Source organism: Chiloscyllium punctatum, chromosome 37 (genome assembly GCF_047496795.1).
Source record: "Chiloscyllium punctatum isolate Juve2018m chromosome 37, sChiPun1.3, whole genome shotgun sequence".
Taxonomy (NCBI): Eukaryota; Metazoa; Chordata; class Chondrichthyes; order Orectolobiformes; family Hemiscylliidae; genus Chiloscyllium; species Chiloscyllium punctatum.
This window is the reverse complement of record NC_092775.1, coordinates 53,166,042-53,193,161: the sequence shown is the minus strand read 5'-3', so window position 1 is coordinate 53,193,161 and position 27,120 is coordinate 53,166,042. Positions and strand designations below refer to the sequence as shown.

Sequence of the window (27,120 nt, the reverse complement as noted above, 5' to 3'; positions counted from 1 at the left end):
GAGTTTGCACATTCTCCCCGTGTCTGCGTGGGTTTCCTCTGGATGCTCCGGTTTCCTCCAACACTCCAAAGATGTGCAGGTCAGGTGAATTGGCCATGCTAAATTGCCCGTAGTGTTAGGTAAGGGGTAGATGTAGGGGTATGGGTGGGTTGTGCTTCAGCGGGGCAGTGTGGACTTGTTGGGCCGAAGGGCCTGTTTCCACACTGTAAGTAATCTAATCTAATCTAAACTGTCAAACAATCCTCATCTCAAGAACCAATTCAGGAAGACCCATCATTTGGAAAATCATTGAGAGTTAGGAGGGAATACCTGGTGCTGAGAACCAGTGAGGAGCAGCAGGCAGAGGTGACAATTATGAGCAGCAAAGAGGGGAAGAAACAACAGCAACTATCACCTACTTCTTGAATTGTGCACTGCCTTGGTACCAAATGAAGATATTGCTGTTACATTACAGACTTGCATTTACATTATATTTGCATGGTCCCTTTGTATGCTTCTGGAATATAAACCTTTTTCATACTCTTGACTTCAGAAGAACAATTGAACTCTGTTCATGATAAACACCAGACAGATAATCCAGCATTGAAAGGCTAAGCCATTTCATAGTCTCTGTCACAACCTGGTTTACTACCCATTTCAGGTTTGCACCTCTTTAAGGTTTCAAGTTTGTAATTCAGCCAAAGAGAGCTCAACCTCTGACCCAGAGGGAAAAAAGGTTAATAAAGGGCTCACAGAAGGTGATATTATGACAGAATGCATTGATTTTCCCAACTTTCTTGATCAAGCAGACATGGTCAATATTCAAGAAAAAGGAGGTATCACTTTAACTCACCAAGATTCTGGAAATAAATCACTTGAGGACTGTCTGCCAGTGTATGAGAACTGGATATTACTTATTTCATGTGGTGTCACTGATAGTATACTGTAATGCTCACCAATGTTTACTGATGCACACTAGAAAGCATTCTATCTGGGTGCATCATAAAATGGTATGACAACAGCTTTGCCCAGGACCATATGAAACTACAGAAAGTTGTGAATGCAGTCCAGACTAATACACAAGCTAACCTTCCATCCATTGACTTCATTTATATTTCTTGTTGTCACAGTGAGGCAGCCAACACCATCAAAGACCCCCTTCACCCCAGTTCTTCTGTCAGGCAGAAAGTACAAAAGCTTAAACACACAGACCACCAGGGTATTGGAACAGTTTTCTTCCACATAAATGTTGTTATTATACTTCTGAATGGACCTCTTAAATTTCAAACGAATGTTGATCATACTTGTTGTGCACCTTCTTTGCAGCTGTAATTTTGTATTCCTCGCTCTGTTCAATCATCCAACATCTCTGTGTCTTTGTATGTCATGATCTGCTTGCACTGCTTGCAAAACAAAACTTTCATTACACTCAGATACACGTGACAATAATAAATCAAATCAATGTTACTGGAATGCTTCTTAAAAGCAACCAACATCAAAGCTGGTCAGGCAGTCAAAGCTTTGGGGATACAAATAGATATGCTGAAATTACTATACCATTCAATTCAATCAGCCAGTATTGGTGCCTCATGAGTAGCAGACATACAATGATAGAATCCCTAGTGTGGAAGCAGCTCATTCAGCCCATGGAATTCACAATGACCTTCCAAAGAGTCTCCCATTCAGACCCAGCCCCTACTGTATTCCTGCATTTCCCATGACTAATCCATCCAACCTACACATCTGTGGACACGATGGGCAATTTAGTATGGCCAATCCATCTAAACTGCACTCTTTTAACTTTTGCAGTAACCTGCAGCACCCAGAGGAAACCCACACAGACACAGGGACAATGTGCAATCCCATATGAAAGCCCAACTCCCAAAAGCCTTCATCCAATTCCCTAACTTACCTTTAAATGTTGATTACGGTCCATTTCAAACAGACTTCAGTAATGCAAGGGCATTCTGCCCTTATTAATCATCTACAAAAGCATGTAATACTTACTTTTGATGTAATTATAGTTGTGTGCAGGGAGACAGCATGTTGTCTTTGTTCAAGCTCTCTCATCGTGCAAAGGCTTCAGATATGTTCATTCTCATTGGGAAACTCAATGCTGTTTGGAATGGTGCTTGGGGCAATCTTTTGTTTTCTTCAACAGCATGCACAAATAACAAATGTTCACATTTGTCTGAAATGTTTTACACCACATGCCATTGGAATGAATTCCTTTCTGATTTCTTCGCTCCTTGCAAGCTGTAAGTTTTAATGCTAGTTACACATGGACATTCTGCAAGTGTCAGTAATTTGCATGCAGAATATGTAAATTCATATTTCATATTTAAATAAAGCCCTGACTCACCTGAAGCACAACATAAAATATGAATATCATGTAAAAGTGAGATCAATTGAGATTGATCACTCTCAAACTGCAAGAGATCACTACGTCAGTGGTAGTACCCCTACCCATAAACGTCAGCAGATGGCCATAGCAAGGCGTGAAACACTGATTCTGAACACGGAGTTAATGATGCGTCCAACGGGTGCAGTTGACATCCTCCATTACAAAGTGTGAGGCTGTTCAGTTGCAGATGGGGTACTCTGAAAATAAAAACCTTGAGAAAGACAAGGGCAAATCAACTCAGTTAAGTCTTGCATAACAAGCAACTGAAGAAAGTTGTGAGTGATATTTAATTTAGTATCTGTCCAAAGGTAGAACACAACATGAATGAATGGATTTTGATTGGTTTCTTGTAATAAGTTAGACCTCCTTGCTCCAACAGCAACTATGTGGCATTTGGCATGAATTTCCTATATTTGCATTTACAATAAAGAATACTGAATCCTTAAAGGGTGTTATTTTTAAGGTGGTGAGAAACTACATTAAAGTTCACAAAATTCAATGTATTTTATTTACACAATAGATTCAAACATTGTCTCAGAGCAATTCAACCATAACAGCATCAAAATAAATCCTTGGAATTTTATGCCACCCTCCAAAGCTGCCCTGGGAACAAGTAAAGTGTGAGATGGGGTTGAGCTTCGTAAATTCGGATGAGGTGATAGGAATTCCAGAACCCATTGACATTCCATCTCTGCTGGTATTTTGCCAGCAGAGATGGAGAGGCTGAGGAGCCATAGATCAACATAAGACCAATTGCACAATCAATGCTCACTTCAGTGCCACTTTCAGCTTTTTGCTGGCACTTTACCAGAGGGAACAAAGAGGGAATGAGGCTGTATGCAGGCCATCAGTGAAAATGGAGGGTCTAACCCCAGTGACTGGTGTTGCCCACAGGAAAAACATCCTTCTCTAACAATTGACTCCCCTTTCACTGAGGCCTGCACTATTGGTCCAGGCCAACTCACCTTTATCCTTAGCCTCTGCAATGTTTGTTGGCCTGGTATCTACTTCAGCCCCATCAGTGGACTTCATTCCCAGTAGCACACCTGGATTTGAAAAGCAGCTGGCCTGCTGATTGGATTGCAACTCTTGGAGGAGGGACATACTACCTACTGAGGGATGGAAGCCATGATTTCAGGTAACTAATAGCCACAGCAGCGTAGAGAAGCACTCCAAGGGCTGGCAGACACAGGCACCTGACTTTCTGGCTGAGCCACCTTCTTCACATTAAGCCCCAGTCAAAGGGAGAATAACTGAGAGGAGAACAACTGGGCCTGGTCCTTTGTAACTCTCAAGCATCCAAGTATTCTTTGAGCAGAAGTTCACAGCTTAGATCCAGGAAGGAAACCCTTGTAGAATTTCCCCATGCAGGGAAGAGCAAGGTTAGTGAAAACAACCTTGTTGTTGACCAATCCAGAACAGATTGGGTAATAAACCTGTGCATTCCTGATCTGCCTAGCTGAACCAAGTGAGGCATTGAGGTCACTATAGAAGGAAACCTGTCCACGTACAAATTCAATATTTTGCTAAATCAACATTTATGCCCCTGCCAGAAATGTTGTTTGTTTCAAAAGCAATTCTATTTATTTTAAGAGGCATAGTGTGTCCATTGGCAGAGTGAACCACGTTTTGCAGTTATGGCATGTTTACTTTAGCATTTGAATTGCAAAGACCGTGTGAGGTGCAAGTTTACAGGGAAAATGAAATTTCTGAGATAAGGCATTATGTTTACTTTAGAAAGCAACAATATTCAGAAGGCAAAGTCTGAACTGAATGAACGTTGAGTTAGTGGCATTTTCTACAAGGTCTCAGAAGTCATAGTGCTTTTAAATTTGTGCAAGCTTTTTTTTCAGTGGTACTGTGCTGAAGCAGTAGAAAACTAAGTTAGAATTTAGTTTATGGATCCTGATTTTTCACAAAAGTTTGTGAACAGCTTTTGCGCAGGAGCTCTGGATATCTCAAATAATTTTATTCATTTGTTGGATGTGGGTGTTGCTGGCTAACCAACATTTATTGCCTATCCATTGTTGTGCTTGAGGTGGTGGTGAGCTGCCTTCTTAAACCATTGCAGTTGATGTGCTGCACTACCCTTCAGCAGGGAATATCACAGAGCTTACAGACAGAGGTCATTTGGCCAAACTATATTCGAGACAAGCTTCCTCCCACCCTATTCAGTTCAGTCTATCATGTTCTTATTTCTGAACATAACTGTACAACTTCTTAAAATGTATCTATCTAATTTCTTCATCTTCATCTTCATGTCATGGAAAGTTCCACATTCTAATCACTTTCTCGGTAAAGATGTTTCACCTTAAATTTCTTACTGGATTTAGTATTTATGATCACCAGTATTGGACTCCCCTCAAATGGAAAAATCACTTGCTTCAAAATATGTCTACTAACAAACAATGGAGTGTGGATAAGGGCTTCAAATGGTAAAGTTCCCATTCCTCGAATCTTTTCCTGGAACCTGACATATTGTTATGACGTCGAGGTCAAACCTTGCACTGCTAATTAAGCTAAAACACCCAGGGAAGATCGCCTTACCTTGTAATCTGTTAAAAATGTGCAAATGGAAAAAGATCCCTGATTTCCACTGTATAAATAAAAAGTAACAATTTATTTATTTAACTCTAACAGTGAACACTCAACAAAACTATTAACGAACTGAAGTCTTTCCCCTAACTAACCACTATCCCTTAGCTGAGCACAGTTCTATTAGTATGCTATTCCAATAACACAGTTAATAATAATGGTAAATTAACACTTAATCTCCTAAAGTCCACACAGATGGTCTTTTCTTCTTCCTTCAGCCTTCCTCTTCCCAAATCTGCCATCTTTTCCTGGGTCTTCTTCTTACTTTTTACTGTGAACATTTTTAGCTATCAAATGCCTTGGCAACTTTTAAACAGAAGGTGCTTTCATAAGAGATTTCTTTGAGATCTTTTCATGTTAGATGGGCAATTAGCTCTGAGCAATTTTCAAAATGCCCTCTTTTATAAAACCCATTACTCCTTCCATCTCATTGGTCCAACATTGTCAATACAATCAAATTTTAAATTATGGTTAATCAAATCTGGTTGCTTTAACTTATAAAAAAAACAACCCAAGTAATGTTAATAACCCTACCACCAATTGTTAACCTACTTCCAATTTTTAGTACTCTGTGTGACTCTGTCAGCTAGTCACAGACACACATGCTGTCAAAACCTCTCAACTCAACAAAGCACACACTCTCTTTAAGGGACCATACACACTTTTAACTTCATAACAGTATGGAACAGGAATGCAAATACCTTTATCCAATTCTTAAAGTGATTCTTTCACAAGGGAGACTACCATTAGTATCATTCCTCATTCCTCCAGTTAGAACATAGAACATGGCAGCACAGTACAGGCCCATCAGCCCTCGATGTTGTGCCGACCTGTGGAACCAATCTGAAGCCTATCTATTCTACACTATTCCTTTTTCATCCATATGTTTATCCAATGACCACTTAAAAGCTCTTAAAGTTGGTGAGTCTACTACTGTTGCAGGCAGGGCATTTCACGCTCCTACAGCTTTTCTGGTAAATACCTCTGACATCTGTCCTATATCTATCGCCCCTCAATTTAAAGCTATGTCTCTTTATGCTAGCCATTGCCATCCAAGGAAAAAGGCTCTCAGTATCCAACTTGTCTAACCCACAGATTATCCAGTACGTCTCAATTAGGTCACCTCTCAACCTTCTTCTCTCTAATGAAAACAGCCTCAAGTCCTTCAGCCTTTCTTCATAAGACCTTCCCTCCATATCAGGAAAGCAGCTTAGTAAATCTTCTCTGAACCCTTTCCAAAGCTTCCACATCCTTCCTATAGTAAAGCGACCAGAATTGTACGTAATACTCCAAATATGACTACACCAGAGTTTTGTACAGCTGCAGCATGACCTCGTGGCTCTGAAATTCAATCCCTCTACCAATAAAAGCAAACACACTGCAATCCTTCTTAACAACTCTATCAACCTGGGTGGCAACTTTCAGGGAGCTATGTACATGAACACCGAGATCTCTCCGCTCATCTACACTACCAAGAATCTTACCATTAGCCCAGTACTCTTTATTCCTGTAGCTCCTTCCAAAGTGAATAACCTCACACTTTTCTGCATTAATCCATTTGCCACCTCTCAGCCCAGCTCTGCAGCTTATTTATGTCCCTCTGTAACCTGTAACATCCTTCAGCACTATCTGCAACTCCACTGACCTTCATGTCATCTGCAAATTTACTAACCTATCTTCTACACCCTCATGTTGGTCATTTATAAAAATGAAAAAGAGCAGTGGACCCAAAACAGATCCTTGCGGTACACCACTAGTAACTGAACTCCAAGATGAACATTTCCAATCAACCATCACCCTTCTTTCAACTAGCCAATTTTTGATACAAACTATTAAATGACCCCTCAATCCCATGCCTCCATATTTTCTGCAACAGCCTACCATGGGGAAGCTTATCAGACGCCGTACTGAAATCCATATACACCACATCAACTGCTTTACCCTCACCCACCTGTTTGGTCACCATCTCAAACAACTCAATAAGGTTTCTGAGGCACAACCTACCCTTCACAAATCCATGTTGACTATCCCTAATAAACTTATTCCTCTCTCGATGATTATAACTCCTTTCTCATAACCGAAGTAAGGCTCACTGCTCAATAATTACCACAGTTGTCTCCACTCCCCTTTTTGAACAAGGGAAGAACATTTGCCATGCTCCAATCTTCTGGCACTATTCCTGTAGACAATGACAAGATAAAGATCAAAGCCAAAGGCTCTGCAATCTCCTCCCTGGCTTCCCTGAGAATCCTAGGATAGATCCTATCCAGCCCAGGGGACTTGTCTATTTCACACTTTCCAGAACTGCTAACACCTCCTCCTTGTGAACCTCAATCCCACCTAGTCTATTAGCCTGTATCTCAGTATTCTACTGAACATCACTGTTGTTTCTAGGGTGAACACTGATGAAAAATATTCATTTAGTGCTTCTCCTTCTCCTTGGACTCCATGCACAACTTCCCTTGATTGGCCCTAATCTTTCTCTAGTCATTCTTTTATTCCCGATACACCTATAAAAAAGCCTTAGGGTTTTCCTTGATCCTAACTGCCAACGACTTCTCATGTCCCCTCCTGGCTCTTCTTAGCTCTCTCTTTAGCTCTTTCCAGGCTAACTTGTAACTCTCAAGCTCCCTGAAACTTCATGTCTCATCCTAACATAAACCTTCTTTTGCCTCTTGCCAAGAGATTCAATTTCTTAGAAAACCATGGCTCCCTCGATTGGCCACTTCCTCCTTGCCTGACAGGTACATATTTATCAAGGACACACAGTAGCTGTTCCTTGAATAAACTCTACATTTCAATTGTGCCCATCCCCTGCAGTTTTCTTCCCCATCCTACACATCCTAAATCTAGCCTAATTGTATCATAATTGCCTTTCTCCCAGCTATAACTCTTGCCCTGCATTATATACCTATCCCTTTCCATTCTAAAGTATACATGACTGGATTGTGGTCACTATCACCAAAGTGCTCAGCTACTTCCAAATCTAACACCTGGCTGGGTTCATTACCCAGTACTAAATCCAATGTGGCCTCGCTCCCATGTTGACTTGTCTACATATTGTGTTAGGAAACCTTCCTGCACACATGGACAAAACCTGACCCACCTAAAGTACTCAAATTATAGTATTTACAGTCAATATTTGGAAAGTTAAAGCCCCCATAACAACTATCCTGTTACTATCACTCCTATCCAGAATTATCTTTGCTATCCTTTCCTATACACCTCTACAACTATTCAGAGGACTGTAGAAAACTCCCAACAGGGTGACCTCTCCTTTCCTGTTTCTAACCTCAGCCCATACTACCTCAGTAGATGAGTCCTCAAACATCCTTTCTGCTGCCATAATACTGTCCTTGACTAACAATACCACACCTCTCCTTCTTTTACCATCTTCTCTGTTCTTACTGAAATATCTAAATCCCGGAACCTGCAACAACCATTCCTGTTCCTGACTCCATGACTCCGAAGTGGCCACAACATCAAAGTCCCAAGTACCAATCCATGCTGCAAGTTCACTCACCTTATTCCGGATGCTTCTGGCATTGAAGTAGGCACACTTCAAACCACCTTACTGCTTGCCGGTGAACTCTTTTGACCATGAAACCTCATTTGGCTACTGCCATACCCCAATCTGGCCAATAAAGCAATTGTATCCCTGAATTGGAGATTTTAGAGGTTAAAACTTCCCCTGACTGTCTGGCTTCTGAGGCTTTTGAAATCTACATAACTGCTGAATGCAGATATCCTCATCAAATACTTAATTTGAGACATGGAACAAGGCTTCTGATATCTTGGCGAGTCTGAAAATATTCTCTAATACAGTCCAATGCATCCGACAACCTTCAACTTTTAGGGTGTTGCGAACAATCTTTCTGTACCATAAGGACTTGAGATAAAGGTTTGCCCTAGAGGAAGATTTTACAAAATATCGAGGAAGCTGTAAAGGCCCAGAACCTTTGGTCACATCTGAGACTCCTCCATCACCTCTGAGTCCCACTAAATGGGTGGAGCAGTAGAGTGGTGAGCAGTTAGAAGAGAGAAGTCCTAGAAGTCTATAGCATTGACATGGAACAGAGTCAAATTTTCACAGCATCAAGTTAGACATGGGTAAAGAAACCTATTTATTACAAGGTACCACTCTTTTTGTTATTTTTCTTTGTTGAGCACCATTTGAAAGAACTACAAACGGTAGCAAGGGCACAGGATGCACTTTTGGTGGGGACTTTAAATATCCATTACTAAAAGTGGCTTAGTAGCACAAAAATTGGTCAAATCCTGAAAATAAAAACAGCTGCCAGACTGCACCTGTGACAGTTGGTCATGAAAGAAAAATTTACTTCAAGTCCTGACTGGTCACTAATGCAAATATCTAATGCAGCATTTGTGGGAGCAACTAAACCTCAGTCCTTGTGGAGATAAAGGCCTATCATCACACTAACAATACCTTTCAATGTGTTGTGTGACTTTGCCACTGTGATAAATGGTATAGATTCAAAACAGATCTAATAGTTCAGAATTAAACATTTGTAAAGTGATTTGAACCATCTGCAGAACTTTATTCAATTATAACATGCCCAGTAGATTGAACGAGAACAAAATAATGCAGATGTTAGAAATCTCAAATAGAGTGCTGAAGTTTATATCCTGAGAAAAAAAAAAAGTACCCTTATGCTCTGTAGCTTTTATGTACTTCCTATTGGAGGGCATCCAGAATTAGACACCTACTTCGGGCATTTTATAAAGGTTCACCGTAACTTTCTTGCCTTTGTATCCTATACCTTAGTTTATTAAGCCCAGGATTTCATTCTTTTAAACAGCTTTCTCAGGCTGCTCTGCAACCAACAACTGGTGAGCAAACTAGTTCCTACCAGCCAGAGACAGCCTAGTAAGTTCGTCCTGTTGGAACTGGACATGAGAGGCAGAGGCTATATAGAGTAGGGAAAACCAATGGAACAGGGAAGGAGATTTGTGGATCAGATTCTCAGCAGGAGGTTGAATCTATGGAGTGTCTTTAGAGAATGACTCCCTTACCGGAGCTTCAATTAACAATGGATATTGAAATGTCTGCTTCAGTAAACTGTCTTGACTGAAATTGGCTACCGATCGCAGACACAACTCAAACTTTAGGATAGGGAGTGTTTGTCAACTTGACTGGTCCTGTACGATTATGCAACTGGATACTTCAAGGCTGTTACATAAATACATCTGTAGCAGTATGAGTTGTATCTGCAACAGTTTGCCAATTTCAGTCTTAGCTATATTTAAGCCACCATGACAGATCAAGGAGTGCTACTGGGTGACAAATAAAAACTCATGACTTCAGCTTATTAAGCATGGATATGCATAGCTCAGGCATTTTCGGTATTGCCAGTATGCACCTGGTGTCTTCAAGCAAAGCTCTGCAGCCTGGACCACATTCCAGGGGACCTGTTAAGTAAATACAAAGATTTATGGGAGTATACTGGACGCTTTACAAATGATTATTATGAGGGACGACACTTGTCATTATTTATCAGGAGGAAGAAGGCTATAACCTGTACCATTCTATGCAAAGTTCTACTTGGATAACTGGTGATGCCAGTAATCTGAACCCCAAACTTCCATTTACCATTTGCCATTTCAATTTCCCACATGTAAAATTAAAAGCCAACACATAATACACATTCCAATCCAAATTTATAAATTAAAATGCTCATAATTTATACAAAAATAAACTAATTACTCTCATGTACTTCCTTAATATCATCATGATCCGTTGTTATATTCTCAATGGCTGGTGACTTTCAGTGGAGAAGCCTAGAAACGGTCTTGGGTAAATGCCATCTGTAACCTGATGTACTGAAACTTTCTTTTTAGTCTTAACAAAAGTACTGCATAATACCTTCCTCTGGTAAGCAGGCACCTTGTGCTATCCTTTCATTCCTTACCTGCTCTTGCACATTTATACCTGATGTCTCACCATGTGACGATTTCTCTTTTATCTTATCTTCTAAATAACATACAGTGCAAAAAGGAATAAGAACTATGTTGTAGTGAAGAGAGACCGAAACACAGAATTGCATGTTTAGACTTTTTGTGGCTTCTCAATTAGATGAGATTGAGAGAAGAGACAGTGATGACAGAAACAAGATGGGGACAGATTTACCACTGGCCAGACAGTCGCTCTGCCACAATACTTCAGAGTTGTGCATGGGTATCCCGCAGAAACCCCATTGTAAGACACTCTGCAGGAGTTGTCGCTGAAATTGAATTTTCCTCCGCGAAAATCCTCTACTCCTGGAACTCTTCAAAAGTCTCAATAAAAATCAGCCTGTAATGAAATTAAGTAAAACTGTTATTCAGGAAAGGTAGATGATTAAATGATCATTGTGTAACTCCTGAGTAACTATTAAACTGACCCCATATTCCTCCATCTCATCATTATCTGAGCCTGCCAGACCTAGCCCTTGAACACTAGCCCTACTGCTAACACCAGACCAGAACCCTACTCTGCCATGGGACCTGACATCCCCTTCCAAGGATGCACAGCCCCCACCTCAACAGTAAACCTAATCTGACAGCCCTGCCACTGGACCTGACCACCCATTCCCCTGCCCTTGCTCAACTGAACTCGACTCAGCCCAAAATCCCACCAGCAACCACTGGACTCAACATGTCCACCTGGTGCACTAACTGTTCCCCACTGGTTCCCTACTTACTTACACTGCACCCTACCCATCTGGTAGATTGGATTACCTACAGTGTGGAAACAGATACTTCAGCCCAACAAATCCACACCGACCCTCTGAAGAGTAACCCATCTAGACCTATTTCCCTCTGACTAATACACCTAACACTATAGGCAATTTAGCATGGCTAATACACCTGATTTACACATCTTTGGACTGTGGAATTATAGCGGAGCACCAGGAGGAAATGCATGCAGACACAGGGAAAATGTATAAACTCCACACAGACAGTTACCCGAGGCTAAAATCGAACCTGGGTCCCTGGTGCTGTGAGGCAGCAGTGCTAACCACTGATCCACCGTGCCGCCCCCACCTACCCTCCCAGCACCCGAACATCACACTTACCTTATATACTTATCTCTCTTTGACAGCAACTGTAAAAGTGGCTGTCAGGATCTTTAACTTTCAAATTGAGGCAGCTGACTGCTGTGAAAATGGGGTGTGGTTTGCCTTCCTCTGACAATTCTGAAAGTGATGGATGCAGGTACAATTACAGGTAGTTCTGGAATGACGTGCATTTTGGCAGCATGATTTGGCTGTAATGTTACTGAAGAATTAGGGAATGGTATTTTCGAGAACGCTTACCTCACTTCACAATAGCGCAATTCCAATGTGAATCAGTTCACGCACTTAAGTGATTTTCTATTAAGTGAGGTTTCACTAGAACACAACTACAGTGTTATGGGAGAACTATCTGTACAAAGTTTAAAAGACATTTGGATAGATACATAAATTGGAAAGATTTGGAGGAATATGGACCAGGAGCAGGCAGGTGGGACAAGTTCGGCATGGCTGGTTGGACCAAAGGGTCTGTTTCTGTGCTGAGTGACTCTATGACTCTATAACCATCAGACTGGAAATGTGGCTCTGCATTTCTAAGCAGTCTCTGAATGTAATCTGTTCTCAGAAATGCAGAGCTCCTTATTTCTGTTTTTAAAAAGTGGTCTGGAGTAGCAAACTATGTGAGATTGCCAATCCTCAGAAAATCTGGGCCATTATTTTAACTTTGGGATGTTTGTGTCATTGGCAAAGTGCTAGTTGTGTCTAATCTTCTGGAGCTTCCTTTTAGTTTTGTCAGCAGTGAAACCTGCCTTCTCTTTACAAGCTGGATAAAACCAAGGAGGAGAATCTAGGGGTATGAATTTCCTATGTTGAGGTTCCTTATCTTCTGATTTGGATGGGATCCAACAGTCAGTGGAGGGCTTATTAAGGTGTAACATACAGGTATCACCTGCTTTTCGAACGCTTGCTTTACGCAATTTCGCTTTTACAGAAGATCTACATTAGTACCTGTTTTCATGAATCCGAAGAGGATTTTCGCTTTTACGAAAAAACAGCAATACTTTTTCCCAATATAAATCATGCATCTTCGCTTTACACCATTTTTGGCTTATGAGAGGTTTCCTGAGAACACTCTACTTTCAGTTGGCGGGGCTGCTTGCATTGTCTGTCACATGATTGAGTGCATGTCCTACTGATGTTAAATTGCTACACATCTACATGCTGAAGCAGCGGCCAGTCTGTCTTCCAAAACAATCTATTTGTATCTCTTTGGTCAATATGGTAAGGTCCTCAGGAGTGTTGCTGAACAAAGAGACCTTGGAGTGCAGGTTCATAGCTCCTTGAAAGTGGAGACGCAGGTAGATAGGATAGTGAAGAAGGCATTTGGGATGCTTTCTTTTATTGGTCAGAGTATTGAGTACAGGAGTTGGGAGGTCATGTTGCGGCTGTACAGAACATTTGCCAGGCCACTGTTGGAATATTGCGTGCAATTCTGGTCTCCTTCCTATTGGAAAGATGTTGTGAAACTTGAAAGGGTTTAGAAGAGATTTACAAATATGTTGCCAGGGTTGGAGGATTTGAGCTATAGGGAGAGGCTGAATAGGCTGGGGCTGTTTTCCCTGGAGTGTTGGAGGTTGAGGGGTGATCTTATAGAGGTTTATAAAATCATGTGGGACATGGATAGGATAAATAGACAAAGTCTTTTCCCTGGGGTGCGGAAGTCCAGAACTAGAGGGCATAGGTTTAGGGTGAAATGGGAAAGATATAAAGGGGCAGTTTTTTCATGCAGAAGGTGGTATTTGTATGGAATGAGCTGCCAGAGGAAGTGGTGGAGGCTGGTACAATTGCAACATTTAAAAGCCATCTGGATGGGTATATGAATAGGAAGGTTTGGAGGGATATAGGCCGGGTGCTGGCAGGTGGGACTAGATTGGGTTGGAATACCTGGTTGGCGTGGACGGGTTGTACCGGGGGGTCTGTTTCTGTACTGTGTATCTCTATGACTCTAATAGAAACAATGATTACTCTTTGCACTTCCAACCTTCATTACTGGGGAAAAGTAGCCATTTGTTTTAAAATAAATAAATGAATGCACCACCAAATTAATGATCACCAAGTAGCAAGTTACAAACAGTTCTCACCAGATGCAGTGTGTCAGTAACAAACAAAAGGAATAAAACAAGGGTGGGGAAAAGAAGAGAGTTATTTTAAGTTAAAAATCACAACAGCAGGTTATAGTCCAACAGGTTTAATTGGAAGCACACTAACTTTCGGAGCGACGCTCCTTCATCAGGTGATTGTGGAGGGCTCAATCGTAACACAGAATTTATAGCAAAAATTTGCAGTGTGATGTAACTGAAATTATACATTGAAAAATTGATTGTCTGTAACAGAAAATGTATAATTTCAGTTACATCACACTGCAAATTTTTGCTATAAATTCTGTGTTACGATTGAGCCCTCCACAATCACCTGATGAAGGAGCGTCGCTCCGAAAGTTAGTGTGCTTCCAATTAAACCTGTTGGACTATAACCTGCTGTTATGTGATTTTTAACTTTGTACACCCCAGTCCAACACTGGCATCTCCAAATCAGAGTTATTTTAGTTAGCCTGATCAGACTTGTTATGACAAATATCTGAATTTTCTCTGCTACTGCACTTTGATAAACACTTTCCTGCCAGAATGCAGTGGTGGCACTTAGGTACTTCCTACTTGGTGATTGTTAATTTGATGGTGCATTTACTTAGATGCCACCACGACATACCAATTAAGTCAATATTTACACATTTTTCTCCATTGTCTGCTAGAAAATCCGCTGGCCTTCCAAGGCCTGTGCTAATCCATTTTTTCATAACCGTATCCATTTGTCTGTTTGTCCTTACCATTCATTACCGTAAATATGCGTAACCTAGTAGCCTTATCTACAAAATACCCATATGTCAGATAAAGGCAGCATTGTGGCATCAACACCACACTCACAGGAATCAGATTCACTAGCGAGGAAGAAAAGGACAACCAACTCCCATTCCTAGACGTGATGGTCCAGAGAACACCAAACGGAGAATTCACCACAAAGGTACACAGGAAAGCCACGCACACACAGACCAAGTCCTGAACTACGAAAGCAACCATCCCAACACACACAAAAGAAGTTGCATCAAGACACTGTTCAAAAGGGCCACAACACACTGCAGCACACCAGAACTGCAAAAAGAGGAAGAAGAACACCTCTACAATGTATTCGCCAAAAACGGATACCCCCGCAATTTCATCAACAGATACCTAAGGGAAAGACAACGGAATGAGGACATGCCACAACCCAAAGGACTAGCCACGTTACCATACATCAAGAACATTTCTGAACTGACAGCCAGACCACTACGACCACTAGGACTCATAACAGCACACAAACCAACAGCCACTCTCAGTCAACAACTCACCAGGACAAAGGACCCCATACCCAACATGAGCAAAACCAATGTAGTGTACAAAATCCCATGCAAGGACTGCACAAAACACTACATAGGACAAACAGGAAGACAGCTAACGATCCGCATCCATGAACACCAACTAGCCACGAAACGACATGACCAGCTATCCTTAGTAGCCACACACACAGATGACAAGCAACATGAGTTTGACTGGGACAACACTACTATTATAGGACAAGCCAAACAGAGAACAGCCAGGGAATTCCTTGAGGCATGGCACTCATCCACAGATTCTATCAACAAACACACCGACCTGGACCCAATATACTGACCACTGCAGCAGACAGCTGGAACTGACAACTGGAAGCGACAGAGACAAACCACTATAAATGCTGGAGGAAACATCACAGAAGCACTTCACAGGAGGCTCCCAAGCACCTGAGGATATCACCTAGACAGGGGACGAAACGTCGGCAACACAAATTCCCAGCTCGGTGAACAGAACCACAACAACGAGCACCCGAGCTACAGATCTTCTCACAAACTTTGAGCATTGATCAAGTGAATCCCTTGAGGTGTATAGGGGGTATAGAAGTACAGTCAAGAGGGAAATCAGGCTGGTAAGAAGGGGACATGACATGGATTTGGCAGGTAAGGTAAAGGAGAATCCAAAGACTTTCTACATATATTAAGAGCAAAAGAACAACTAGGGAAAGAATAGGGCCCTTAGAGATTAACAAGGTCATCTATGTGTAGAGCCACAGGAGATGGGTGAGATCCTAAATGAAGATTTCTCATTATGTAGAAAGACATGAAAGCTAGGGATCTCAGGGAAGTGAATAGTGACATCTTGAAGAGTCCACATGACAGAAGAGGAGGTGCCAGAGACATTTGTATCATCGACAGCCATGGGTGAGATGTCAGAAGACTCCAAGGTAGCTAATGTGCCATTATTTAACAAAGGCTACAAGGAAAAGCCAGGGAACAACAGACCAGTGAGCCTAACATCAGTGGACGGGACATTGTTAGAGGGATTCTGATGATAGGATCTACATGCGTTTAGAAAGGCAAGAACTAATTAGGAAATGTCAGCATGGCTTTGTGCAGGAGAAATTGCATCTCGCAAATTTGATTGAGTTTTTTGAAGAGGTGTCCAAGAAGATGGATGAAGGTAGAGCAGTAGACATTATCTATGGAGTCATTAACAAGGCCTTCAACAAGATTCTACATAGTAACATAGAATCCAGAGAGAGCTACCCAATTAGATACGAAATTGACTTTACGGCAGGAGACAGAGGGTGTGCGGTAGAGGGTCGTTTATCAGACTGGAAGACTGTGACCAGTGGTGTGCCACAAGGATTGGTGCTAGGTCCATTGTTGTTCATCATTTATATAAAAGATATTATATTAAAGAATATAGGAGGCATAGTTAGTAAGTTTGTGCATGACACCAAACTTGCTTTAGTGGTTAATGAAGAAGGTTATCTAAGAGTGCAATGGAATCTTGATCAATTGGGCCAGTGGGCTGAAGAACAGCAGATGGAGTTGAATTTAGATAAAGGCAAGGTGTTGCACTTTGGTAAGGCAAATCAGGGCAGGACTTGCAGTTAATGGGCCCTGGGGAATGTTGTTAAATAGAAAACTTTACGGGTGCAGGTACATAATTCCTTGAAAGTGGTGTCACAGGTTGACAGGATTGTGAAGAAAGCATTTGGCATACTTGTGTTCATTGATCACAGCACTGAGTACAGGAGTTGGGACGTCATATTACAGCTGTACAAGATGTTGGCAAAGCCACATTCGGAGTACTGTGTACAATTCTGGTCGCCATGCTATAGGAAGGAAGTTATTGAACTGGGAAGGGTGGTGTGTATATGAAATTAGCCGCTAGAGGAAGTGGCATGTGGGTACATTTGCAACATTTAAAAAACATTTGGAGAGGTACATGGATCAGAAAGATCTAGAGGGATATGGGTCAAATGCAGGCAAATGGGACCAGCTCAGTTTAGGAAATCTGGTAGGCATGGACTAGTTGGGCTGAAAGGCCTGTTTCTGTGCTCTACGACCAAATATTTCAACCCTCATTCCATACTTTTGGTCCATAGCCACTACTTAATTAAACTTCCAGGCTTAGTCGGTCCTGACAACTAGATATGGTGGTGTCTTCCAATATTTGATGTATATTTAACTATGTATAATTATTTGATGTATATGTATATTTGATGTAGATGTAATGTCATCAATAAAGATATTCCTTATCAACAATTCTAGCATCTTCAGCAGCAGCTTTCATTTACAATGTAGCATGAATAGGTCAAATTATTCACAGAAGGCGAACACAACCACCTGATGAAGGAGCAGCACTCTGAAAGCTAGTGCTTCTAAATAAACCTGTTGGACTGTAACCTGGTGGTGTGTGATTTTTAACTTTGTACACCCCAGTCCAACACTGGCATCTCCAAATCATAGAAGGTGAAGTATAGGGAAAAGGGAGAAAGGTTATTAGCAGGAAACCTTATTCATGTTGGGTCTTAATGGGGCATCTCTTTTTACCTCTATTCAAAGGTGAATAGCCTTACTCATCTGTACTATACAAAGGAGATGTTCACAGAATCTGCCATCTCTTTCAACTAGGCCTGCAGCCTAAGAGTAGCATGAGGACAATGTTGCCCATGGCTGTGAAGGTGACCATTAGCACCTGAATTTTCTCTAGTTGGGATCATTCCTTCTCGGCTGAAACAGGATCCAATATCTCCCAGTTTGCTGTCCACTACAAAATCAGAATTGAGAAATGTCCTCCATATCATTGAGAAATGAGTTCACCATACTTTTGGTACACGTGTCTCTGAATGGAGAGTGGACCTAAGCATAAGGCAGGGTGCCAATACTAGCACACATTATGGACTTAGTGGCATTGTTCTTAATGCTGAGAGTACCACTACAAAAACTTCCACTGTTGCTGTCGTGTGGCCACTGTCAACATATCATTCTCCATCCTGTTGTAGTCATGATGCTTATAAAAACAGGAACATGCAAATTAGGAACATAGGCCACCCAGCCCCAGAAGCCTATACTGTCATTCAATTAGAAAATTTCTGCCTACGTCTGATGATATTTCCGCCTTTACTTATCAAGAAGCGATGTACCGCTGACTTAAAATAATCAAAGACTCTGTTAGTACCACATTTTGAGGAAGAGAGTTATAAAGACATACAATGCTCTATGGGAAAAGATTTATTTTTAAACTGTCTTAAATGGTGACATCTTATTTTTAAACAGTAAATCCTTGTTTTAGATTCTCCCGCAAAACAAAACATTCTTTCCACATTCGCCCTGACAAGGCCACTCAGGAACTCTCATGTTTCAATCAAGTCATCTCTTACTTTTCTGAATTCCATGGATACAAGCCTAGCCAGCCCAATCTTTTCTCATAAGGCAACCTGCCCATTCTAGCTGGCCTAGTAAACTCTTTTGAATTGCATTTGCATCTTTCCTTCAATAAGGAGATCAATTCTTTCCAGTTACTCCAATGTTCTGTATAACTGAAGCATTACTCCATAATTTCTCATTCATTTTCCCTTGCAATGCGCAACAGATTTTATTCACCTCCCTAATTACTTGTTCTGACTGCACAACCTTTTGCAATTCTGTGATGAAGCTGTGATTTTATATGCATATATTTTACGAGTTTGTATTTTAAAGTAGTGGCCTATAGGTCTTGGCCCATTTTTTAGAAGGGGTTTTGAAATTAACTAGGTCAGTCTTCCAAAACCATAATCTTAAACCACTGTATTTCAGACAGATGGCGACTGCAAGGCCCCCTCAACTGTTAAGTGAAGTTTGTTTATATTGTGGGGTTTACGACCAGACAGAATGTATTGAAAGACATTAGCTTCCATTTGGGTTTAGAATAATCAAGGATTGACTTCAAGTTACAAAAATCCAGAAATTAGAAAGATTTCATGTAGTTTGTAAAAGAACTGACTACAGTCAGATGCGAATATAGTCTCTTCTTGAAAAAGGTGATTATTTAGTTAATGTCATAGGTTATCTCAGTGAAAAGAATGCAAATTGCGGAACATCTAGACTAGGAGCATTTGGTTAGAAACTGCATGTAGCTGTTCAAAGCTGATAACATATAAGCTCTCTGTTGTGTGAATTTCAAGTAAAAGGCTTTGCAGCTCATAGGTCTGAAACCTTAATTCAACCCCCCTCCCAAATTTGATATGGAAGGAAACCTTTTTGAGCACCTATAAAGTGACAGTGTTGGAGAGTAGATGGCATTATGTGCTGTCATATGTTTTGAAATCTTTCTATTTCTATTTAGATAGCATGTTTTCTGGTGCAAAGAACTAGGTAAAAGGCTACAACTGATTTGTATCTGTCATTCACCTCTTTATCAGGACATCTTTAAAATAATTTGGAATAGCTCTTCCACCATTTGAATTTTGAGGATCTGGCCTTTCAATGATGGTTTTCATGGTTTCAATGGTAATTATCAAAACCTCTACTTTATCACTAAATACAAATTACATTCCCTACAGTATGGAAACTGGCCCTTTGGCCCAACAAGTCCACACCGACCCTCTGTAGAGTAACCCCCCAGCAGGCTCATTCCCCTACCCTATATTTACCCCCTGACTAATTCACCTAACATTCACACCATCATATCTTGTTCTTGACCACAAATAAAAGCTACCAAAATCATTTCATGCCAACTTTATCCAATAAGGCATCCAACTGCTCATATCTAATAAAACTCTACTAATCACATTTGTGCATTCTTTTATTTCCCATCTTGCATATGTTTGTTCTTATACGGTGTTAACCCAGTGGTTGCAGCATGGCTTAGATAAGTTGGCTTACCATGGGGAGACTACAGAAAAGGTGTTCAACAGATCCCTTTTGAACAGCTCTGGATGTAGGTGAAAGTGAAGACTGCAGATGCTGGAGATCAGAGTCGAGAGTGTGGTGCTGGAAAAACCAGGTCAGGCAGCATCCAATGAGCAGGAGAATCGACACTTCGGGCAAGAACCCTTCATCAGAAAGGGCCCATCCTGATCTATTCTGAAAATGATAAAGTCAATCTAAAATTACAAATAACCCTTCCAAAGGCAGAATTGATTGTTCAAGTCAATTTCAGTTAGAGATGGAGCACTGACAGTCAATAAAGAGTCCCCCAAAACAGTGATATTGGTCAATATAATATTTGCTCACTTTTGCCAGGAAAATTCAGCATCTAACAGACTTGCTCAGGTAATAGTAGCAAGTGAGCCAAGAGGTTAATTCAAAACGTATCGTTATAGAAGGTACTTACAATTGATTTTTTTAAGCAATATAATCTTTATGTGAAACAAAAATGATTGCGCAAAAACTCTGCATTACAAGCTGTGATTGAAAACAGGCTCACAGTTGACAACAAATAAATAAGACATTAACAAGGAAACTGGTTAATTATTACTTTTTAGCAAAACACGATAGCAAAGTGACTAAAACCAGGTTTGTAATACTGCACTACTCATGTACCCAGAATGAGGTCAGAATGAATAATTCCATAAACAGCTTGTTTTCTAGTGCAAAGAACTAGGTAAAAGGTTGCAATTGATTCCAGTGTATTGACATGTATCTGACGTTCTCCTCCTTTTCAGAACTTTGAGATGATTTGGAATAGCTTCTCCACCATGTGAATGCTGAGGATCTGGCTTTTCATTGGTAGTTATAATCCCACTACAAAAATGTGATTCCTGAGTGATGGATCCAAAATGCATTCAAAGGCTAATTAACTGAAAAACCAAATGCTAGCCCTCCGACCACACAAGGTGATAGCTAGGCTCAGTTCCGTGGTTGTCAGCAGTACTCAGGTACCCCAGCTAGATAGCTTCTGTCCAAGCCAAACAAAAATGTTGGTTGTCATAGAGTCACAGAGAGGTACAGCACGGAAACACACCCTTTGGTCCAATTCATCCATGCCGACCAGATATCCTAAATTAATCTAGTCCTATTTGCTAGCATCTGGCCCTTTGCCCTCTAAACCCTTCCGGTTCATATTCCCGTCCAGATGCCTTTTAAATGTTATAATTCTAACAGCCTCCACCACCTCCTCCGGTAGCTCATGCCACACACGCACACTCTGTGCACAAAAATGCTGTCCCTTAGGTCCCTTTTAAATCTTTCCCCTCTCACTTTAATCCTATGCCCTCTAGTTGTGGACTCCCCCACCCTGGTGAAAATTGCCTGACTATTCACCCTATCCATGCCCTTCATGATTTTATAAACTTCTATACGGTCACCCCTCAGCCTCCAATGCTTCAGGAAAAATAGCTACAGCCTATTCTGCCTTTCCCTATAGCTCAAACCCTCCAAAATCCTTGTAAATCTTTTCTGAACCTTTTCAAGTACTTGACTTTAAATCTGTAACAGCTAAGCCAACCTCTGTGTCTGGTTTCTATGCTTGACAACTTTTAACAAAGGATACAAAAAAAAATTGTTCACATCCTTATTTCCTGCAATTAAAAATCCTCTTGATTAGTCTTTCACACAACTTTCTCTTTTTAATCTTTAATCATATAAACATTCACTAGAATGATAAGGGGTCCAGTGGTGCAGTGGTAGTGCCCCTATCTCTGGGCCAGAAAGTCCATGTTTATGTCCTACTTGCCATGAAGGGTGTCATAACATGTCTCAACAAATTGCTTAAAAATAATTTTCTGCTGATGATGGTTGTGGTTGGATGCAAGTTAGTTACATTTGAAAGTGGTATTATTCCCTTAATGTGTTCTTAGTCATCAATAAAGAATTGCGTTGGGTGCAGACTTGAATCTTATCAAATCTTATATTAATAACCTCCTGACTTTGACTTGAATTGTGCATATTGGGGAAAAGCTTTGGTGAGTCAGGGAATTTGTGACTCACTGCAGAACATGCAATCTATGTGATGAGTCTTTTAACCACTAATCACCCAATGGAAATTCAATGGTGGCAATTCCGTTCAATGTCAGATTCTTGAAGCTTGTGTGTTATTTGCCACTTAAAAGCCCAAAACTGAATGTCATGATTTGGAGGTTACAATCCAACAGGTTTAATTGGAAGCACTAGCTTTCAGAGCGCCGTTCCTTCATCAGGTGGTTGTGGAGGACACCATTGTAAGACACAGAATTTACAGCAAAAGTTTACAGTGTGATGGAACTGAAATTATACATTGAAAAATACCTTGATTGTTTGTTAAATCTTTCGTCTGTTCGAATACCATGATAGCTTCACTCCTTTCATATGTAAATCACAAAACTTTTTAAAGTTACATTCTCAGGTTAACTGTAACAATTGGTGTTAGCCAGATATGTTGAAGGTGTTAGTCCCCGTGTTCTCTGTCTGTGCCATAATCTATAGACTGATTCTAATCTAAAAAGTGTGTGTGTGTCTGTCTGGGGTGGGGGGTTTTGAGTGTGAGAGAGAGTGAATATATGTGTATGTGAGTGTAGTGTTTAAGTCTGTAAGGGGGTGCATGTGTGAGGTGGGGAGTTCCGAGTGTCTGTGAGAGAGTGTATATGTGTGTGTGTGTGTGTGTGTGTGTGTGTGTGTGTGAGTATAGAGTGGTCTAACTCTATGACAGGATGCACGTGTGAGTGTCTCTGTGTATACATGTGTTCGTGTGTATGTGTGCGTATAGGAGTGTCTGTGTGTGTGTATAGTGCAATGGTGGTCACCTGTAGAGTGACATGAACCCAAGGTCCCAGTTGAGGCCCTTCCCATGGGTACAGAACTTAGCTATCAGCCTCTGCTCGGCCACTTTTAGTTGCTGCCTGTCCCGAAGTTCGCCTTGGAGGATGGTCACACGAAGGTCCGAGGTCGAATGTCCTGTGGGGAAGTTTATTATCAACTTATCGGACCACACCCTTCGACCGGAAGAGATTGAAGTCCTGAACAGGGGTCTCAACTTCTGCCCCACCACCAAAATGGACCCGTTGGTTCTTGCAGCAGACACGGAGGAGTTTATCAGACAAATGAGACTCTGGGAATTCTTTCAAGGTGCCAGCAGTGATCCTAACGAGCCCACTGATGAACTAGAACAGTCATCACAGGGATCTGTAGAGGAGCGACCAAAGAACGTGTCAATTTGGATTCCACCAGAGGGACAATGCCCTGGGGTTGACATGTATGCTCAAACCGTCAGGAAATATATAAATGCCAGATTCATCAGCCATACCCACTAGGTAGAGCAAAACATCACCCGTTCACAACGCAATGCCATTCAGGCTCTCAAAACCAATCACAACATTGTCATCAAACCAGCAGATAAAGGAGGAGCCATTGTCATTCAGAAGAGAACAGATTACTGCAAGGAAGTGTACCAACAACTGAACAACCAGGAACACTACAGGCAACTACCAGCTGATCCGACCAAAGTAAACACCCGTGAATTAAATACATTGATCAGGACTTTGGATCCAGTCCTTCAGAGTTCCCTACGCGCCCTCATCCCACGTACTTCTCTTGTAGGCAATTTCTACTGCCTTCCAAAGGTACACAAAGCCAATACAACAGGACGTCCCATCGTATCAGGCAATGGGACCCTCTGTGAGGATCTCTCCGGCTATGTTGAAGGCATCTTGAAACTTAATGTACAGGGGATTCCCCAGCTTCTGCCGCGACACTACGGATTTCTTACAGAAACTCAGCACCCACAGACCAGTTGAACCGGGAACATTCCTCGTCACAATGGATGTTTCAGCACTCTACACCAGCATCCCTCACAATGATGGCATCGCGGCAACAGCCTCAGTACTCAGTACCAACAACTGCCAATCTCCAAACACCATCCTACAACTCATCCACTTTATCCTCGATCATAACATCTTCACTTTTGACAACCAGTTCTTCATCCTGACACATGGAACAGCTATGGGGACCAAATTTGCACCCCAATATGCCAACATCTTCACGCACAGGTTTGAATAAGACTTCTTCTTGATGCAGGACCTCCAACCAACATTATACATCAGGTACATTGATGACATTTTCTTCCTCTGGACCCATGGCGAGGAGTCACTGATAAAACGACACAGTGATATCAACAAGTTTCACCTCACCATCAAACTCACCATGGACTACTCACGACAATCTGTCTCATTCTTGGACACATGCATCTCCATCAGGGATGGACACATCAGCACGACATTCTACTGCAAACTCACAGACAACCTCACAACGCTACACTTCTCCAGCTTCCACCCAAAACATATTATAACTGCCATTCCCTATGGACAAGCCCTACACGTACACCGGATCTGCTCAGATGAGGAGGAACGTGACGGCCACCTGGAAGTACTCAGAGATGCCCTCGTAAGAACAGGGTACAATGCTCAACTCATTGAACGCCAGTTCCGACGTGCCACAGCAAGGAACTGTAATGACCTCCTCAGGAGACAGACATGTGCTGCAACCAACAGGGTACCCTTCATTGTTCAGTATTTCCCAGGAGCTGAAAAACTATACCATGTTCTTTGTGACATGCAACACATTATCAATGAGGATGAGCACCTCGCCAAGACCTTCCCCACACCTCCACTGCTTGCCTTTAAACAACCGCCAAATCACAAACAGATCATTGTTCGTGGCAAGCTGCCCGGCTTTCCAGACAACTCCTCACAACCCTATCACAGTGGGCGCCGCAAGACGTGTCAGAGTGTGACATGGATACTACCATTACACCTCCCACCATGTACATGGTAGGTACTCATGTGACTCAGCCAATGTTGTCTATCTTATATGTTGCAGGCAAGGATGCCCCGAGGCATGGCACATTGGGGAAACCGAGCAAAGGCTACGGCAACGGATGAATGGGCACTACACAACAATCAACAGACCCTCGGATGACCATCCTCCAAGGCAGACTTCAGGACAGGCGGTAGCAAAACGTGGCCGAGCAGAGGCTGATAGCTAAGTTCCATGCCCATATGGAGGGCCTCAATCAGGACCTTGGGTTCACGTCACACTGCAGGTGACCACCATTGTACCATATACACACACAGACACTCCTATACACACACATACACATGGACACACATATACACAGACACGCACACACACCCCGACAGACACACACTAGCACATGCACCCCCTCACAGACTTAGACACTCTACACTCACATATACACTCTCTCACACTCACAACCCCACACCCCAGACTTAGACCACTCTACACACACACATATATATATAGATATACACTCTGTCTCACAGACACAACCCCCGCCAGACTCACACACACTCCCACATGCACTCCCTCACAGACTTACACACTCTACACTCACATACACACTCTCTCTCACACTCACAACCCCCCCACCCCAGACAGACACACACAAACCCACATGCACACATATACATATACATATACATTTGTGGGGTGAATTTGTACTTGCAGAGTTACATTGCACTTTGCTCAAAAACTGCTTGAATTCATGTAAGACTGTTAACTCACTTTTTAGATTTGAATCAGTCTAAACATTATGGCACAGACAGAGAACACAGAGGGCTAACACCTTCAACATATTATCTGGCTAACACCAATTGTTACAGTTAACCTGAGAATGTAGCTTTCAAAAAAAAGTTGTGTGATTTACATATGAAAGAAGTGAAGCTATCATGGCATTCGAACAGATGAAAGACTCAACAAACAATCAATGTATTTTTCAATGTATAATTTCAGTTACATCACACCGTAAATTTTTGCTATAAATTCTGTGTCTTACAATTGTGTCCTCCACAACCACCTGATAAAGGAGCGGTGCTCTGAAAACTGGTGCTTCCAATTAAACCTGTTCCCGGTGTTGTGTGATTTTTAACATTGTAAACCTGAATGTCTTATTGAATGCAGAGCATGGGGAAATGCAGGGCGACAGAGATGGGGGAGTGGATAGGTCTGGGGGTGGCATGCTCTTAGAAGAGTCAGTGTGGGCTCAATGTGTGCGTTCCCACACTGTAGGGATTCTGTGATCACATTATTTCATTGATGCTGTACCTTACTATATATAAAATTCCAAATATATATCTTCATTTATGTATCAAAAAAAGTGACAATCACAATTTTCAAAATCAGAGAAATATTAGTATACTTAAACATACAGCATGACCATCACAACAGTATAGAACCATGACAGAAGACCATCAGTCTATCTTATGGTATGCAATTTGTAATATTTCAGGCTACGAATGAACACATGTGGCGCTGACCATTCATTCAATGCTTGCATTATTTCCTGCGTCTTCCTGAAGGAAGTTGGAATTATTAACCTTCTGGGCCACGACTCTCACTCACAATTTGATGGTCCTCCAAGCGTTTCCGTCGAGGTGGTCATGGCAACGGGCCACGCCTGCGCACTAACGCCGCCGCCGCCGCCATTTTGCTGCTTTCCCGCCCGCTGCGGGGAGGCGGTAGCGGCGCATGTGCGGGCCTGGCGGTGGCGGCCGAGCGGTGGAACATCAGGCGGCAAGGCGGTGCCCCGCCTTTGCTCCCGTTAACACTCATTCCCGGGCGCGACGCCTCACCTCCACTCCAGCCCAGCCCATGATTTACTGAGCACGTTGTGCAGGATTAAGCTCCCACCCCCAAATAATAATCACTGGCGATATAGTGTGAATTAGGTTTAGTTTAGCAGGTAGGTACTGACCCTGCTGTTGATTAGTGGTGCACAAAGC

At 41.9% G+C, this 27,120-nt stretch overlaps 1 protein-coding gene and 1 long non-coding RNA gene across 2 annotated transcripts in view; one reads left to right on the top strand and one right to left on the bottom strand.

Annotated features, from left to right (window-relative positions):
- Nucleotides 1-162: 162 nt before the first annotated feature.
- Nucleotides 163-20,485, bottom strand: LOC140463105 (uncharacterized). Its single transcript, XR_011954611.1, has 3 exons — nucleotides 20,291-20,485; nucleotides 1,987-11,291; nucleotides 163-1,379 (listed from the first exon to the last, which is right to left on the bottom strand). It is a non-coding gene; the product is annotated as an uncharacterized lncRNA (long non-coding RNA).
- Nucleotides 20,486-26,921: 6,436 nt separating this feature from the next.
- Nucleotides 26,922-27,120, top strand: part of LOC140462782 (transcriptional repressor CTCF-like) — a 69,629-nt gene continuing 69,430 nt past the window's right edge. Inside the window, exon 1 of the mRNA XM_072556050.1 lies at nucleotides 26,922-27,080. The gene's annotated coding sequence lies outside the window, so the exon portion shown is untranslated. The remainder of the gene's footprint in view (nucleotides 27,081-27,120) is intronic.